The 19,808-nt window shown below is 39.9% G+C and overlaps 1 protein-coding gene across 3 annotated transcripts in view; it reads left to right on the top strand.

The window, feature by feature from the left end:
• GPR149 (G protein-coupled receptor 149) overlaps positions 1–19,808 on the top strand; it is a 110,153-nt gene that overhangs the window by 13,756 nt on the left and 76,589 nt on the right. The window contains exon 1 of one of the 3 annotated variants that reach the window (XM_062603064.1): positions 8,360–8,470. The exons of the other annotated variants lie outside the window; for them this stretch is intronic. The gene's annotated coding sequence lies outside the window, so the exon portion shown is untranslated. Of the gene's footprint in view, positions 1–8,359; positions 8,471–19,808 lie in introns of those variants that run through there. 3 annotated transcript variants of the gene reach the window in all.

The following is a 19,808-nucleotide window of genomic DNA, read 5'->3' as shown; positions in this document are numbered from 1 at the left end:
GTACTTTGTTTAAAAAAAAAAAAAAACAACCAAAAAAGCAAGGTTTACATGGGAAAAAGGGTGAGGAAGCATGCCTCTAGTCTGTCAGGTTACAGCCTTCCTCAGTAAGCTGGAGGGAATCCTGGAAACTGCTCTTCTGTTTCACATACTTTAAAGTAAGTATGTAAACTGTGATTTCTGTATTGCAGCTTCCACCAGATGGAGAGAATACTTTTCAGAACCCGTTAGTGTTGCTACTAAATGGAGTGAAGATGCTCATCAAAGAGGTGGATCATTAAGAAACTACAGAAAGCAAAATAGTGACTGATCTGGAAATCTAACTTGAGTGTTCCCATTCTTTCCCCTTCTAAGGTTATGATTACATATGTTTGAATACTATCCAGAGTTTCAGTACTATCTCAATTAGGTAATAAATAACACTTTTTCTTCACTTTTTGCTATGTGCATCATACAGACCACTTGAACAGCATCAACAAATTGAGATTTTTAGTACATAAAATAACTTCAAATCTCGTTTTCTTCAGTACCCACTTAACCATTTGGGTCTCTTGGTTTACTTAGCAAGAAAACGGCATTCTTTCAGAGCTGCTTTTGTAGAAATGAAGGCTGCCGCTGAACTCTGCCATGCAGATAAGGCAGCAAGTGTAGAATTATGATGTCCTGATGGATGGATATTATGGATATCCACATGGATATGATGCTAATAACTTTTCCAGGTAATTCAACTGCTCAATGGCTCCTTCAAAGAAATGTAATGAGAGGAAAGGCCAGTTCATTATAGTAAAGGAAGTTTTCTCAGCTGTGCTGTCCTAGTGATGACTGTAGAAGTAATCTTGCTGTGCAGCACAGCAGCAGGAGGTTTGGGAGAGTTGAGAATGTCAACTGTACCTCCTGAGATGAAACAGGTACATCTGAGTATACTTAAACTTTAGTCTTTGTAAAAGAGAGAAGGATTGTGTGCTCACAAGGGGAAGAGTTGGGTTGTTTGATGAGCTAGATCAGGGTATGGTGGAAGATGTACTCTGTCCAGTTAAATGAGATTTGCTTTGATCTGAGTTCTTGGGGGAGTTTACAGAGACTGCATGGGGGGAATATGTCTGAGAAACTTTCTTTTGGATTCTGTCAGTTGAGTAAAGCCTTTAAAACAGGAAAATGTAGCAAGGCTGTGTTTCAGCCTGGAGTTTTTAGCACTTTCTCTTCTAGCTCAACTGTTAGGGCAGGTGGGCAGGAAAGTAAACTAAACTTTAGGGAGACAATACATCAGGTAGTAATTATACTCAGGATAAGAATGAATAAGAGTCTCTTAATGAAAAGTTGTTTGGCAGGTGATTTCACTTAACAGCCCCACTGCTTTATCTCCAGTATTTTGTATCAGTGTAGTGATGTACTGGCATCTCTCTGCCACTGATCCGTGCTCTGCGAGTGAGTTGTACTATCCAGGTTGCAGATTAGAAGTCATTTTCTCACAGCTATACGCCTACTTGCCAAGTTGCTTGTGTTATCAGGTGTTACTCTATTGAAGCTTCAAGCACAGTTCCTGTTCTCCTCTCCAGGAGACGGGTGATTAATTTCTGGTAGATTTTGGATGGAAAAAGGGCCCAGTGGGACATGAGGCAAGTTGCCTCAATAGGAGAGATGCATATACAGTTGAGAAGCTGTTTAAGATTTTCTGTATGTAAACTTGGAGAGAAAACAAGGTGCAGTCTTGTGTTGCTCATGATCAAGTTTGAGGAATATAAAGAAATAGAAAACTTCATAATCTGTCCACGTCTGCCATTCCTAATGAGCCCACTCTCCTAAATTAAAGGTACTATGAATATATCTTATAATAATAAAATCTTCTTTTTGTTATTCTTAGGTTTAGCAACAGTATTTTAGATTTCATATTTCCATCTGAAGTTAATTGTTATTCCTCATAGTTCAGGAGGAGCTGCCAATGGATGCCTAATCAAGAGAACTCAAGCTAAATTATGCTTCATGGCAGTTAATCTTAAATTTTGTGCCAGTGTTCAGTAGAGATCCATCCTGTCCCATAAATAAGAACAGTATTATTCCTTTGGAGAAATTATTGTGTATATGAAACAAGATTTTTTTGGAGTGAAAATTTCTTCTGGCCAAAAGCCACAGTACTTTGCTTCTGCCCTTCTTACTTGAAAATTGTGCACCTTTGGCAGCCATTTAAATGCATGTTCCCAACATAATAACTTTCCATACACACTTTTCCCTAGAATGACAGTTAGGGATTGGTAATAAAAAGTGCTATTTTAGGACATGGTGGGGAAAGAAAGAAGTACTGAATTGTAGAGGAGTTAAGCAAAATACTGGTGCATTACTGTGCACACAGAAAACAAATCCAAAGCATGATAGCCGGTATTGGCACCCATCAGAGAATTCCAAACCCCCTTTGTAAATGGCCAGGACTGTGTTTGCTCTGGTAACAGGCTTGGAGCCACACAGAAAATAAAAAGCTGTAAGGTATCCTCAGCACTCAGGCAGACATCTCCTGAAGAAAACAAAAAGTGTCTATCTTCCTGTGGTGCATTCTCAGTCACCTTTGTTACAGCATGTGTGCCTGATCCACTATGTGAGGAACACAAACGTGCAATCACAAATTCATGTCAGAGGGCAGGATGTGTTTAAAAATGTAGGCATTCCAGATGGTCTCCAAGGAGTAGATATAATCCATTTGACAGGAGAGTAAATAATAACAAGTAAATAATAACAAATAATAATAATAGCAACCCCCAAATAACAAGATCTTCTGGCCATTATTAACTTGAAGGGATTTGTACCAGCACTTCAGAGTGGATTTGAAACTTTTATGTTAATCGTAATGAAAGAGCACAGCATTGATCCTTTTCATTGTCACAATGGCTTAATGTGACAAGTGTGTGAAAATCTTAATGAACTGCTGAGCATCAGAGTTCAGAAACCTGAGGAAGTCACAGAGTATAAACCACAGTTGTGCAGATAATGTTGACTACTGGTTCGGAATGCAGAGGTTTCAGAAAAATCAATGTCAGGCTTCAAAAACCAATTTGAAATCTTAAACCAAATGAGATATATTTGATGCTATTAGAGAAAGTCAAAATTACTTCTGATGCCCTTTCCTAGTCTTTTAGATTAACTCTCAGTGGTGCATGGCAGACGGTTTACCTTTGAGATGACAGGTACAGGTCATTATGGCTCCAGACAGGCCAAGTACAGAATTCTCCTCCTTCAGAAAACTCCATCAGGAGCTATGTTCATTTTGATACATAACTGTATTATGTTTTTCTGCAGTATTCTGTTTTCCATCTGGCAAATTACACCATTTAAAGCTGATAACATTTGGTCTAGGATTGCAGAAAGTTGCTTTGCAGTTACATGAATTCTGTCAAAGCAGGAGGAGGTGCCGCACAATTTGAAACTGTTCTTAGTGCAAGGAATAACTCTTAAAATCCCAAAAGGTAGTGCTAAGGCACCACAGAAATTCCTGAATGATTCTTGTGGCTGTGTAATCCCCCAGCATCACAAGGCTGAGACAGGAATCTGAGATTTTTATATGGCTGCTTTTTTGACTCTTCCCTCCCTCCTCAGCCCCCAGTGTGCATTCTAGTGTATGGAATATGATCTCATTGTCGCTTTCGTGCCTCTGTTCTTTTGGGCATTGCAGAGTAACTTTTCCACTCTCAGCTGCTGTGGTTTTGTGGTGTTTATTATTTTGTTTGTTTAGCATTTATACTGTAGGTATCATAGCAGCTTGTTTATAATTGTCCTACATATTGTACACAGTTCAAGTAAATGGTAAACCCTCTTTTCTTGGTATTTGATGGTCAGACTTGATAGTACCACTATGACTATCACATGAAAGACAGATGAAAAGACACAACGACTTCATCTTTGTGATGGATATTCCTGCAGCATTTTGTGGTTCCTGGGAGAAGGACTCAGACTACAATTTTTGGCTGCCATACACCCTGTGTTCTCCCTGCCACAGAGGACAGGATTTAGTTGCAGTTATTAAACCCCTGCTTCTCCATTCTTGTGTCAGTGATATATGGATCAGTGTACATATGTCCCAGATAGCAATCTTAACTGCCTTGCTCAGTTGTGGGGATGAGTTCATGTCCTAATGATTATCCTGCAAATAGTCCATTGGTTTCAGACAAATCATGTGGCTAAGGAGGTTGGGCAGTATGTAGAGTAAATGAAAGTTCTTTCCTTTCTGGTCACATTAAGAGAACTTTAGTTCAGTGTGCAGGAAAGAACTGAGTGCTTTGATGGTAGAAACTGTTCCTCTAGTTGCCTCTGATCGGGCTCATGGTGATGCTGTTTGGCAGAATAAATGTAACCACAGCTATCACCTCAGCTCCTTAGAGGTGGTGAAAGTTAGTGTCTTAAACTGCATCCTGTCAGTCACTGGTTTTTGCAAGGAATGTTCTGGTTTGAATGTCCTCATCTTAAGAAACAGCATATTTTATTGTATGACGCTTTCATTTGCTAGTTGGTCCAGGGATTTAGATTATAAATAATAAAATTGTTTTGAGAAGACATACCTCATTATAAACAGCTATTGTATCAGAATAGAAATAGATGTATACAGATGAAAAGCTCTGTGGTACAGTTTGAACAGCAGATGCCACATGTCTGGATTGTTAAAAGCAAGCTTGTCTGGTAGTTACTGGGGAGTGGACTGTGCCTTCTAAGTGTGTAGTGAAGGTGGCCATCAGCCTGCATGTCCTGTGGAAAGGATGTGTAAACTCAGCTTCTGTGAGGAAAACCGTAAAAACTTTAAAGAGCTGAAAGAAATCAGGAATATAACATTCAGTTTTCCAAAATACAGTTGAAACTACTATATGCTGTGCATCCTGATTCAAGTTGGAATTACTCATTTTGAGTCAAATTCAGGATTAATTCAAGGTGGACATGCATTTGTTGAAGTTGATAGACTTGCATTCATTCTCACACAATTTATTTTAATCTAGCAACTCCAGTCATTGTAGATGTTTTATGGGGATTGATAACACTTAAGTCATAAATCTAGATTAAAAGCCCTAGGGTTGCTTGTAGAAATTTGTTTTGTGGCAGTGATGAAATGGCTCTGCTGTTGCTTTTTTAAGGGACTTCTTTTAGGGCTGACCTAAACTAGTTACATCCCTTGTTCAAGTTATTTTCTAATTTCACATGCAATAGAGAAAGAGTGACTGAGTTGGAGTAGCTCTTAAGGAATCTCAGTGGTATCAGTTTGACTGACTGGCTTCTTGCTGTGAAGAAAATCTCACCTCTGTTCTAATGCCACTGGCTAATACTCGTCACCTGTAGGCCGCTGTGCTACAGCTAATAACTGCTGCTGCACGGTTGCACTAAGATGTGTTGGAAGAATTGTTCACTGCGTCAGCTTTTCTACCTCAGCTATGAATTTTGTTATAAAGAAAGATGTGCTTGGTGTCACTGCCATGGAAGAGCTCAGCTGGAATTTCAAATGCCAAAGGACATGATGACCTGCAGCATAACTGCTACTCCCAACTGTTTTACAGGAAAGAATAGCTTAAGATACACATTCACTCCTGTGCTTCATGTCTATTGCCATAGAGGAAGAGAATGTTTTAGTATAGAAGACCTTGAGAAGGCAATGCTGATTTTAATTTTTTTTTTTTTTTTTTTTTAGAACTTCTGGTATTCTAACTAAACTGCTAATGACACCTGGCTGCTCTTGTAGGCATGGTGCACAACGCTGGTCTTTGGAAATGCTTCTATTAGTTTTTCAGCTGATAAGATAGCTTCAGTCTGAACAGAACAAGTCAGATGAAATCTTACTTTTAAAATACACCTATAGATTATGTTATCTGCAATCATAAAATAAATAAAATATGCCACTAAATAGAACCAAAGGGCAAATGTGACTAGTCAGATAAAATTAAGCGAGTCAGGACTGCCATGAAAAATATGAAAGAAACAGCAAAACTGAGTAAAGTGTCTGAATTATGCAATATATTTGCTGATGCAGAATTGCCCTAATATTGACCTAAATGGATTGCTTTTTGTTACTCTGTTATTCAGACTTGCCATACAGTGAAGAATGCTGAAATGCAAAGCTGAAGCAGACTTCTCAGTTTTCACTAGTTACCTTGTTGTGGTCAGTATCTGACAACAGAAATATGAATCATAAAGTATGATTCTTAAACAGGGGAAGTTTAGATTGGATATAAGAAGGAAATTCTTTCCTGTTAGGGTGGTGAGGCACTGGAATAGGTTGCCCAGGGAGGCTGTGAATGCTCCATCCCTGGCGGTGTTCAAGACCAGGTTGGACGAGGCCTTGGGTGATATGATTTAGCGTTAAGGTATCCCTGCCCACAGCAGGGCGGTTGGAACTAGATGATCTTAAGGTCCTTTCCAACCCTAATTATTCTATGATTCTTTTGCACATGTCTGAAATAAATGCAGGTGTTTGGCAGCAGGAGCATCACAGACCCCCAGATATACAGGCACAACAGAACATCTTTTGTTGAGCAATAAACGAAACCCTGTTTCTTCCACATGCACCAGACAGAACAGCTGCAGCTGGTGTTGCAGTGTTGCTGACCTGGGCCATCGTTCAGCAAAAGGAAGCAAGTGTTTTTCCCTTTTTCTAGGTGCTGTGCAGCCATGAATGGGCAGCTCTGCTTTATAAGCACATGCTTAATGCAGGACTCACAGTAAGAGGGCTCAGTGCTCTGTAGATGAGAGAGGAAGTGTTGAGCTTATACAGCACACACACATTTGTTTGCCCTAAATGATCACCAAAGGCAGGTTTTATACCCTAGGGAAAAAACTTTCCTGGATTCTTGGTGTTAGACGTATTGTGCCATCAGAAGGTTTATTTTGTTCATTTAAGGAACTAATCTACTAATAGGTCTCGGAAAAAAGTCAACACAGGAGTGATATTTTCTCACTGAATATGGATCACTATTCATACTCATTTTAGTCTGAAAATTTAGTCTGAAAGCTGTTTGAGTTATTAACTTTTGCTTGGTGATTGCTTTGTACCTCAACATAAGAGATTCTTCCTTTGTCTTTCTTCTTTTTTCCAATGAAAAGACAGTGACATTGATAAATGGCTATGAACACCACAGTACCAGTTTTAGGATTGCCTTTTTTTTTTTTTTTAAAAATCAGTACTCCATTTTTCAGCTATTATGGGGCAGTTTTCTTTATTCAGTTTGTGCAGTTTAGTTGGTGGTGGGGATTTGGTTTTTTTTTCTAAAGGAAAAAAATTTAATATATTGGAGTGGATTTCCATAAAGTCAGAAGCCCAAGGCTGTGGAGGAATGTGCTGAATTTTCATGTGCACACTACATTTCCATGCATAGATCAAATTAATTGTGTGCGTGTTTTTGCTTGGGGCCTTGTGCTTTCTCTTTTGGAACAGAGGGAGTATTTTATTTTGTTTTATCTCGGAACAGCTTTACATACTGTTGCCTATGGATCAGTTGGACCCTCTGCAGCTCATGTTTGCTGTGGGATAGTAGTAGAGACAGTGGGAAAGTTGGGAATTAGACTGTATTTATGCTCTGGGACTGTAATAAAGCTGAAGGTGCAATAGAGACTTGGTTCTACTGAGTTGAAAGTGCCTTTACAGCCAGACTGAACTCAAGCTGCCAACAGATTTTGCTGTGTCATCTTGGACCCCTTCTAAGAAAAAATGAGAGAAAACTGCAGCAAGGGTAGATGAGTTGCGTCACAAGTGATGCTCTTCCTCTAACAAAGCACATTTCACCTGAGAATGTAACCAAACAGTCCTAACATAGAGTGGTCCCAGGGATTTTCCCTCTTGTATTTGAAGGGCAGTCAGTCTCTGAGCTAGCATAGGTGTTCATGGTTTCTTGGCTTTTCTTGAAACACAGGCGTAGTCTGTCTTAACTTGTATCTGAAAGTATGACCAGTAAAGAGTGTTTGAGGTTGAGTTAGTTTAGCAGAGGTAGAAGTGAGATCATAAGAATTGTTATACTGTTTTGGACTGAGTTCAGCATAGAATATAGCTATGAATGGAGAGACAGTTCCTGGTATTTTTTTGTTGGCACTGCAACTTTAATGGTAATATATCAGATGTATAAAAGGAATCTGAAAGAGCTACGTGAGAAACAAAGAGCATGAATTGCAGACACACCTGACCTGGGAGAAAAGGAAAGCTAGAGACATAGATATGGAGTGTCCCACATTGTAATTACGTGGCTGAAGCTAGGCTGATTCTCTTTGCTCTCAATATGGTTTATTATTGTTATTACTGTCACAGTTACTGTCATCCAGTGTGTTTTGCCAAGTTTAAACCACAGCATTGTTGGTAACAGAATTCAGCATGTTTAGATTTCTTTCTACTTGCCCACCAGGTGAATCATAGCTTGTACTCAAGGCATCCATGCTTTGGCCTTTTCCTCCTCCCTTTGACCAGCATGGAAATGGCCCTAGTGGGATTTGGCTGCTGAGCAGCAGGAGTTTGGAGAAGAAAGTGGTTAGTGTAAACCTGCATATCCTGTTTATCCTGACAGCATGCACCACTGAGAAATAATGATGTGGCCAAGCTAACCATAGAGAATGCTAGTATTTAATCACCCTTGTTGTTCATAGTGGAGCAGTGTTTTTCAGTGCTGGCAGACAAAGGTGGCTCATGTGTGGGCCATGGAATTAATAATTTAATGCAGATGCTCCATTGTTGTGCCTTGCCAGTAGGTGAGTGTGGTCTGAGTAGCATCATGGAAGGCAGAATACATCATCAAAGCATGTGTTGTGTTCCTGGTTATATCCTGAGTGTTGGACTTGGCAGGCAATTTTACAAAATAAGTAGAGGAAGGTAGAGGCCCATAAAGTGATGCTGACATGTGGACTGTGTTTCAGCAGGCACCCTTGGGAAGAGACATTCATTCAGTTCCCAAACTTTTGAGATGTTGTGTAGAAGGAAAACACACGCAAATGACTTCTAAGCCTCCAGCTACATGCAGTTCTAAGCTTCCAGCTACATTCAGCAGTTACAGCAGTACTTGAATATAAATGCCAGATACAAACTCAAGGACAGAAACATCCCTGAAATTCTACCTGCATAAGCTGATGAAATCAGTGTATTTGCTTGGACAGGAAAGAATTTCATGCACTTTTTTAAAATAAAACTGACTTTTCCAAGGCCCCAAGCAACTGTCCCTTCAGAATGTCACTGCAGCTGGAAAACTCTGAATCCCAGAGCCTTCCAATTTGGGTAGCTGTGAAATAGCCTCAATCTTGCTATTTGGTCAGGAGATTGCAAAGAGAACTATTGCTGTTATAAATAAGGTTCTACAGAGAATAGTGCTCTTCTCTTCCAGCTCCATAGGTTTGTGCTCTGTGGGGCAGTGTTACAACTAAGCAACCTGAAGGACTGGCACACCTCATGCATACCTAATGCATAAAGACACATGTTAGCTGTGTGTCAGGGCAACACTGTTCTTTGGGAAACAATACTTCCAAGTGATAAAAATGCAGGGAGAAGAGAGTTTTTTAGCTATTTGCATTAGGAATGGCCAGTTGCCAGTTAAAGTAGTTGTATGAGGGTAAGAAATAGTTTGCATGCCATGTGTATATACGTTCAGGTTTAGTGTTAATCCTGACTTTGTTGTTTGTAGAAAGTTCATCTGCAATATGTTGAAAAATCACTTACACCTAGTATCCACCATTGGCTGGCATGATACCTGTATGTATCTTACAGAAAAAGGAAGTGGAAGAAATCAATCAGGATTCAGGAATGGTCCTTTGAGAGAGAGAATTGTATTTAAATAGTGTAATAATTAGTTTGGGAAGACTGCAAGGGGGATAACTGTAACTGTTCTTGGATTGTAAAATTTAAATTCCTTTCTTGGTTACACAGATAATACTCCTCCTTCCCACTTCCATTGTTACCTTCAGGGACTACAGCAAGTTTTTCTCGTTATTAGCTGATAATCTTACTTTATCTGGCTGAGGGGAATGCACTCCCTTCTTCTCTCCCTCCCTCCCTCCCTGCCTCCAGTGCTCTCTGGCTGCAGAGAATTTGTTTGTCTGTTAATTCTCATTATTAGCTCCCCTATGTACTATGCAGCCTTCCTCTTTTAGCCTCCTTTATTATTACATTTTCTCTTGCCTTTGCTATCTCTTTCCATATACATACTCTGAAAAAGTTTGCCAACCCTGCTGTTGTTAATGTTTATACAAGCTGGTTCACGTGAACAAAATTAAGATGTTGTTTAGCCAAACTGTCTCACTGCACATTTTAATTTCCTAGATTTATGACAGAGCAGCTGTGGCTGAGTCCCATTTGAAAAACTTTTGGGATTTTTTCCTGTAAGTGTGAAATGATATAAACCCTTGGAATGGGAGAAAGGTTTTCTCTATATAAAGCAGTAACAGTAAAACCTGTTTATGTTCAGGCTATTTGTAATACAGGACTGATGTATTCTTTCACCAATGGATTTCTACCTAGAAGAATTGACTTTCTGATAAGAATTAAACCTGTAGCTTCCTGTTTTACTACTTGCATGTGGGCCATATTTTGCAATAAAACAAGCTTAGCAGTGTCATTCTACTTCTTCCCTCTCTGCCAAACTTCATCTGGGAAGAGTAGTGAAATAGAGTGGACACAGGGAAAAGTGATACAGAATTAATGGGAACGTGCTCTTCAGGTGTTGTCAGCAGCAGTCAGGGCCTGGCTTGTTATCTAGACATACTAACCTGAGCTTCAGTTCAACAATACAGGAAATGGGAATGGGTGCTCTTAAAAGGAAACCCTTCTGACTTCGCAAACGTAGGTCTGTATTGAAACAAGCAAAGAATATACCAGGGAATATCACATCAGCTTGAAATGAACAGAAACAATAAATAGGGTTGATGATAAAGTAAAACTATTCCACCTCCTCACGTCTTTTAACAACTTCAGCAGCCATCCACTTATTTGACATCAGTCCTAGCAAACATGCAATATGTTTCTTATAATAAAGATATGTTTATCGCATGTTTTTGACAGTTTCTGGCATTGTCCCAGAATTTGAGACAGGTTAAGGCTCAACAGTGGTTGAGCAATTTCTGCTGATTCCTCAAGAAGGCAAGTGGAGGGAGTATTGCTGGACAGGCAGCATATAAATGTGTAGTTGCGTTTTCGCTGCTCACATTCCTGTGTTAGGAGTGAGGGCTGTGCTCTAATCTAGAACATAAAGCTCACACAGTGGTTTTTTTTTACTTTCTTACATGCTGTTATTTTCTAACCTGTCATTTCCGCTTCCAAAAAGAATCAAATAAACACAGGCAATAGAAACCCACTTCTTGGCACAATCAAGTCTTAATTGTCATCGCTGGTGGTGGAGAATAAGAAAATAATACAAATATATGGTAAAAAGCAGAAAGTTCTCCCTCAGGATCAGCCATCTACCTACTTTACTTGTGAGTGCCAGTTTGTTTCTTAAGCCATTTGCCTGTTTGGTTAAAGAAACTGGAAACATCCCAAAATCCTTTGGTTGCTAGCAATCCCAGGAAATTCTTGGGAAGTTAACTTCAGAGGTGAGAGCACTGGGCCAGTTTCCAGTAAATAATTTTGAGCCCAGTTGTTGTAAGGATTTGTGTCTCCCTAAAAACTCCCCAAACTGCCATTCTTCACCAGAAATTATACCTGATTATTTTAAAATTAGCTGAAAGAGGGCGGTCACATGCAGTTCAGCTAGCATACCAAGCAGGCCTGAGTGCTTGTGAATTGTGCATGTGTGTGGACGGTTTGCACACAAGCCTGATGTCACAGTCACCATCTGACCAAAACTAGTCAGCACTGAATTCTGCCCTCAATTAGTTGAAGGAGGTTCCCTCTAGAAAGAGTTCAGGAGTGGACAGTCCAGGAAGATTTGATGTAAAGGACCGTTTGGGGTTTTGTAGTCTTCCCTTGCCTAGCGAAGCATACTGTTGATATCCAGAGTAATTTAGGTCCTGTTAGAGGCCTGTTTTCAAGAAGAAGGGGTCTTAGAGGCTCCATGACTCCAAAGTGTTGACAGAATGACTATTCAAATTTGAAACTGAAAACTTTTTTTCAAAACTCAGTGTAACAGTTGTCATTTGAATCATGATGCCACATGTTCTGGTACTATTAGAGCTGTAGTTTGCATTAGTTTTGTAGCTTGGAGAACTGTCTGCTTTATGATACTGCATCATTCAGTTCCAATTTCTAGCTGTGTACAGACTTTTCTCTATAGCCCTCTCCCCTCCAGTATAAATGTATGTTTGTATTCTGAGTGTGAAGGAAGGCAGGACTCAGCCAGAAGGCCTCTGAAGAGATTGAAAGGTTAGGCACTGCAGCTTCATTCCTTGTGAAATAGAGGGAGTGAGAGAGGGAAATTAAAGAATTTGGGGAAGAGGAAAATACGAGTTGTGTCTGGCTGGAGAAGGGATGCTGACAGTGTTCTGAGTGAGATTGGGTAGAAAAAGGAAATCAAATTCTCAGATTACCTGGAGAGGTTTGTGGGGGAAGGGAGCACCAAACATTCTGACACTGTGAAGTTTAATTTACTACATGGACCAAGGGAGAGCTGGGCTGTGTTGGAAGAAGCTTGGCTCAGCATGGACCTAGGAAGGTAGGTAAATTTCTGTGGGAATTCATAGAATCATAGAATAGTTAGGGTTGGAAAGGACCTTAAGATCATCTAGTTCCAACCCCCCTGCCATGGGCAGGGACACCTTACACTAAATCATATCACCCAAGGCCTCGTCCAGCCTGGTCTTAAACACTGCCAGGGATGGGGCATTCACAACCTCCCTGGGCAACCTATTCCAGTGCCTCACCACCCTAACAGGAAAGAATTTCCTTCTTATATCCAATCTAAACTTCCCCTGTTTAAATTTTAACCCATTAACACTTGTCCTATCACTACAGTCCCTAATGAAGAGTCCCTCCACAGCATCCCTATAGGCCCCCTTCAGATATTGGAAGGCTGCTATGAGGTCTCCACGCAGCCTTCTCTTCTCCAGGCTGAACAGCCCCAACTTTCTCAGCCTGTCCTCGTGCAGGAGGTGCTCCAGTCCCCTTATCATCTTGTGGGCCTCCTCTGGACTTGTTCCAACAGTTCCATGTCCTTTTTATGTTGAGGACACCAGAACTGCACACAATACCCCAGGTGAGGTCTCACAAGAGCAGAGTAGACAGGATCTCATGCTGGTCATTCCTTTTGATGCAGCCCAGGATATGGTTGGCTTTCTGGGCTGCATCCGGCTCAGGTTCATTTTCTCATCAACAACCCAAGTCCTTCTCCGCAGGGCTGCTCTGAATCTCTTCTCTGCCCAACCTGTAGCTGTGCCTGGGATTGCTCCGACCCAGGTGTAGGACCTTGCACTTGGCATGGTTAAACTTCATGAGGTTGGCATCAGCCCACCTCTCAAGCGTGTCAAGGTCCCTCTGGATGGCATTCCTTCCCTCCAGGGTATCAACCGAACCACACAGCTTGGTGTCATTGGCAAACTTGCTGAGGGTGCACTCAATCCCACTGTCCATGTCAGCGACAAAGATGTTGAACAAGACCGGTCCCAACACCGATCCCTGAGGGACACCACTCCTTACTGGTCTCCAGCTGGACATTGAGCCATTGACCGCAACTCTTTGTGTGTGGCCATCCAGCCAGTTCTTTATCCATCGAGTGGTCTATCCATCAAATTGATGTCTCTCCAATTTAGAGACAAGGATATCATGCGGGACAGTGTCGAACAATTTGCGCAAGTCCAGGTAGATGACATCAACTGCTCTACCCCTGTCGATCAGTTCAGTAGCCCCATTATAGCCCCATATAGACCAAAGCAGGATTTCCCCTTAGTGAAGCCATGCTGGCCGTGACCAGCCACCTTGTTGTTTTTCATGTGCCTTGACAGGCCTTCCAGGAGAGTATGTTCCAATATTTTGCCAGGCACAGAGGTGAGACTGACTGGTCTGTAATTCCCCGGGTCATCCATTTTCCCCTTCTTGAAAATGGGGGTTATATTTGCCTTTTTCCAGTGATTGAGAACTTCACCTGACTGCCATTATTTTTCAAATATGATGGACAGTGGCTTAGCAACTTCCTTTGCCAGCTCCTTCAGGACCTGTGGATGGATTTCATCAGGACCCATGGACTTGTGCACATTCAGATTTTTAAGATGGTCTTGAACCAGAGTACAAAGAGTACTCATTCATAACGGATACAAAAGCCAAGCTGAACTGATGCAGCAGGTATGGTGTGGTCCCCGATGACAGGATCTTTGCTTTAGGATATTTCTGCTTGAAAATTTGGAGATGTGAAGGCTACAAGCAGGAACACTGATAGAGATACTTACTTTTTTTACTATTTAGGCTTATAAGTAGAGATGGACAATAATAGTTTCCAGTTCTCATTTATTTATAACTTAATCATGACCCCAAATAATAAATCTCTGTGTTACGCAGGAAAGGAATTCAAAGTTCAGATAAGCTCATTTGGGCAAAGTCTTGCAGTTTGGAAAGTCGAACACTTGGTGAACTTTTTAATCACAGCCTGATGCCTTAAGCCCAGGCCATTCTTCACTTTTCTTTTTGAAAGAAAGAAGAGCTGAAATGATGTCATACCTTCCTGGGCAAAAGAGCTGTTAGACTGCATTAGTGTCAGTTTAGCATGAGAAACGCTTTCAGAGCAGCTTGCCAGGAGACAAAATGAGTTTGATGAGCATTGTCTTTGGACAAATCAGCTGAGATCACCTTATTAGAGCAAGATGTCTGAAACATGCCAGGCTTGAGCAAAAACTAGAAGATGGGCTAGAGCAGGAGGAGACAACACATCAAAACAAATGAGTGTCGATGAGTCAGGGAAGGCAAAAGAGCTTTGCCTGCCTAGTTGTATTGAGCCAGTTAGGCCCCTTGTGTGTGCTATAGAGGAGAGAATCTGAAGTTCTATTTGGCAAACTCTGTGAGAAGCTATTGTTATAATTAGTACTACCACTGATAAAAATACAAATCATACTGTTTGTGTTCTGTGAAGGGGAGATGTCAATCCTGTCGGGTTTTCTTTCTCTGCCTCTTTCCACTCTCTGACAAATAGGGATGATTATAGAAAGATGCTGGAAGCTGCAGTGGGCTCAATCATATTTTGGCAGTGCTTCTAGGACATGTGACTTTCTCCTACATTTCTTTTTCCATAATGATCACTCTGTATATTCCTGACAGAAGTTTTTGGGCTCTGTGTTTGGTGTCACAAATTGAAACTGCTGAGGCTGCCAAAATGGAATTCTTCCTTCTGCCCAGGTTCTGTGGTCAAACTCAAAATCCCTTTACACCACAAACATAATACTGTTGGCAGACTAAATTACAGCACCGTTGCTTCCCAATTGATTTGAAATGTAGTTGCAATTTGTAGTGAAAGAAAGTGGGCAGACAGATCTGTAGTGAGAGTAATGTGGTCAAAGCACTACATGATAGTGGGACATGAAATGTCATTTGAGAAGTTACTGAGAAGGAATGGGGGCTCAGTAGGTGTCTGAAAATATTATGTGATCCTTTAAACATCTTTTGACCTTCAGAAAACACTTGAGTTCTCAGTGAGACTGGGAAGGCATTATTTTGTTATCTTCCTGTACCAGATACAGAATGCATGTGACCTCGTACCCTTAGGTGAAGATAGGCAATTTATCACTGAGGAAGATCACAAATTCGAGTTTTTCTTCCAGGTTGTACTTCTTTGCTTCTCACTGTGGGGACTAAAAAACACAGGGATTGAAAATAGTTCAACTGGTTTTTATCATTGACATACATGAATGCTCTGTTCAAGCTGCTGTTCAAGCTGGTATTGATTTCTTTAACAAAACCTTGCTGCCTTACTGGAGAGGCTCTTATCTGCACTTCCATGACTTCCATCATTAAAAAGTCGTGTTTCAAGAGCAAAGCTGCCTTCAACAATATCTGCTTGCATATATTGACAGCTATATACTGAAGTGAAAGGGCCTGTGAATAGTTTTACATATATTCTGACACTCTGGATAGGATTCACAATTTACTGCCTCAGTGATCCGTAGTTAAAAATAAACTCAGAACTGGCTGACTAAGATTTAAATAAAAGGTTACTGCAACATAGCTAAATGAGTCCAGTTTAGTTTAGCATAAACAAAAAAATTTAACATAAACTAGGACTGTGACAGCCTAGCTTGCCTTGGAGCAACTTGTCGTGTTGCCATAGCCAGTACTCCTCTTCTTACATTCCTGTTGCTCTGTTAAGTCATGCTGCCCTTGGGGAGATCAAGAGGGCGCAGCCTGGCAAGAAATATCAGAATGTCATAAACTCTGACACGAGGCAAATGTAGATAAAAAGGTGGAAGAATCATTTTTATTAGCAGGAGGCAGCAGAACCAATGTTGTGTTCTGTCTACAGCTCAGAGAAACACAATGAGGACATGCAGCACATGATTACCTGCAAGATGTCTTTTACTTCAAGTTTATCGCTAGGTAGAAAGAGGCATAAAACAGGTAACGACTTAAGGGTGTTAGGATCCTCCATCAAGGTCATCCTCTAAAGTTTTCAACAATCAATAGGATAAAATGTTATTTTTCCTTTCCTCTTTCTGTGCACCCTACAATGAAAGTAGGGGAAGAAAAGGAAAAACACTGTAGAAACTAAGTGTAAAGGAAGTGTGAAAATAAAATAAATACATTTTCCATGGCTGCTTCAATGTGATTTTGTAGAAAATGCACAAATGTTTTCCCAGTATATCAGCATTTGATGTACTTCTTTCTACATAATATAATGTTAAAAATGGAAGAATTAAATAATGAAAGAGAAATTTCTAGTGAGGATGAGCAGAGTAGTTTCCAATTTAGCTCCTGTATCTGTACATTCATGCTGGACCTTTGTCAACACACATTAAAAATACCTCATCAGTTTAACCCATTTACTTTTCTAAGAGAATCCTGGGAGATCGTTGCTGTTAAATGAATTAAGAGACACAGCCAGTGTAGAAAAGGAACCTTTAAATGTTTAATTTTTCTGTTGCATAATATACTGGGTGGCACACGTGTTGTCTAAGAAGACATCTTACAAAGCAGTCACACACTGACAGTTGAAATGGAGAGTGATTTATGTGCTTGTGTACTTTCCATTGTGGGCATCCAGGTTTGGACTGAGTCTTGCAAGTGACTACCTGTACAGGGACTGCTCAGTGCAGGGAGTATTTATAGCATCTGTGCTGCCTTATTCTTCTGTGGTTGGTTGGTTGGTTGGTTGGTTGGTTGGTTGGTTGGTTGGTTGGTTTGTGGGAGTTTTGGCATCTGATCCAAACTCCATTAAAGGCTAGAAAAAGAGTTTCAGGCAGCTTTGAATCAGCCCATCGATGAGAGCAGTCTGCATCAAGCATCAAATTTTTGTTCCTAATCCTCTGGTAGTTCCATATATTGCAGACTTCTAAGCTGATGAAGGAGCAACGCTTCAGCTCTCTTGTGTTGCAGAGGGAATGCTCTTATGAACTCCTGAAAATAAGTGAGGCAAAGACCATAATTTTGTTACCACCAGAATCTATTTTAAAATGCCTAAATAAATGTTTCATATGCCAGTATAGCAAAATTATTTTTATACCCAAGTACTTAAAAGGAATATATGCACTTGCATGAACTGGACATTTAATAATTTTCTTATATGCATTTTAAATTTGACAAACAGCAATGTTTCACTGTATGTTTTAAGGATAATTTTACTAAAAAAAAACGTATCTAGGAAAGAAAGAAAAAAAATGTCAGCCAATTGTTGCAGCTTATAGTTCTTGGCCATTTTCATACTGCACTTAAAAACATCATACAGGTGAGCAAAATTATCTTAAAATATTATTTTCTTTAGTTTCTTCATTTTGATGTTTTTCTGTGCAGAGCTGCACACTTTATGGAAAATGGTACAAGGTATTCATCTGAAGAGGGAATGAAAGACTTTCTGGGTACGAACAGTGCATTTCTGTCAGCTGCTATTTAAGACCTACTTCAGAAAGTCTGACTGTATGAGACTGCTGTGGGCTGTTCTATTTTGACCCAGTTTGCTGCACTTTTGCTTTAGTTCTTCCCTTCAGGTATAAGTAAATACTTTCCTGAGTTTATTTGGGGTGTGAAAGAGTAAAACTGAAGTACTGACTGATGGGTGATCCACCCAGTCGTTCTGGTCATCACTGATGTCATTGGCAGGCAGTTTAAGAGGCATCACATTATGCTTGCTTCTACTTTATTTGAACTATAAATAGAGAACTTGAGCCCTTCTGAGTGAAATACTCCCCTTCACTGCCATTAGGTAACAGGTTTGCATTCTCCCTCTGCCACACGTCTGTCATAAGCAATATGCTTGTCCATGTGGATGTCTGTATCTATTGCAGACCTTTCACCAAAAGCTGAAGGACATTGCTCAGTAGGTGTTAGTTACGTTGTCATAATTCTTAAAGTTAATCCAGTGCTTTCTTCTCTCCTTTTCTCTGTTTTCTCTGCCGCCCCCCCCCCCCCGCCAAAAAAAAAAAAAAAAAAAAAAAGAATTCTAACTTTTGAGCCCTCTTCTACTGAAATCAGAAGTAGCTTTTTACCTGGAAAAGGTGAAACATCAGATCCTGAATTTTCTTGAGGAAAAAATCCTAAAATAAACTTGCCATAGAAATCAGAGTGCATGGTAGTCCCACCTCTATAATCCTGCAAAACATTTTGAAGTCTCATGGTTGGTACCCAGTCACGGTGACACTTTCATTCTTTGTTGTTTTTCCTCAAGCTGGATGTGCTTGGTTCCTATAAAAATGAGAGTAATGAAAGTAGCTAATTGCAATGTAAAAAGCTTTCTCAGAGAATTCTGTTAACATATTTAAATCCTGGAGATCTGAGTAATGTCCAGCTTTCTTTCTTAATCCTGTGGAATAAGAGCTCAGACTTCCCAGGGTACACACAGTAGGACTTGAAGTTATATTCCATTGACTTATTTTCAGGCTTCATCAAAACCTCAGTGTTTAGCTCACTCTTGATAAAAGTTTTGTGAAGCTTCATGAATGTTTTCTGTTCTTGAGCTCGACCTTAAGTAGGCTCCAGTAGTGATCTTTCTCTGGAAGGCAAAGACATTACATACTACAGAAGTGCATTTATTAAACCAGGTGTTTTATGTATGTTAGAATGATGCACATCATATAATAGAAAACTGGATTCTGTAATATGTTCTCATGGGAATTGGAAGACAATAGGTGGTATGGTATATAAATTATTATCACATACTTACAGAAGTCCAAACAGTACTTTTGCTTTACAACTATTGCCAAGAAAATTAATCTTGATTTGTGAAATACTTTGAACTTCCATTTTATTAGATTTTGGCTGATGAAGCTGATGCATTTGATATACTCCTGAACAAAATAAAAATAAAAATTAAGGATATTTTTTGTATTATTCAATAAAAGACCACATTTCCACTAGTTTATATCACTGCAGTGAGATACTTTAAGAGAATAAATGGTTTGGTGGGCCTTGGTTATGTCATATTTTTATTATTATGAAGAATGGATTTTTGTTAAATAAATTTTCAATTTTATAAATAGAGTATTGTAGTAGCGGTCGTGTAATACAACACTGTTCTGTATACTTTTCAGTAGTCAAAGTTCCTAATTCAGATATGTTTTCGTCGGGCTAAAATTAAGTTTGATTCCCTTACTGCTTTTATTTTACACTCAGTGGGACATGAATGAATATGCTTCAGGTTTTAGGGCAAAGAGGGAGCTAAGAACATCCACTGTGTATTGGGTGTTTTGGAGTTGAAGCAAAGCTTTTTTTTTTTTTTTCCTTTTTTTTTTTAATTGATTTGTTTTTCCACAATCAAGATTCA

This window comes from Pezoporus occidentalis, unplaced genomic scaffold, assembly GCF_034315485.1.
Source record: "Pezoporus occidentalis ecotype Australia unplaced genomic scaffold, CSIRO_AGI_Poc_V1 ctg8, whole genome shotgun sequence".
Classification (NCBI taxonomy): domain Eukaryota; kingdom Metazoa; phylum Chordata; class Aves; order Psittaciformes; family Psittacidae; genus Pezoporus; species Pezoporus occidentalis.
The sequence above is the reverse complement of the archived record's forward strand: the minus strand, read 5'-3'. Positions and strand labels throughout refer to the sequence as shown.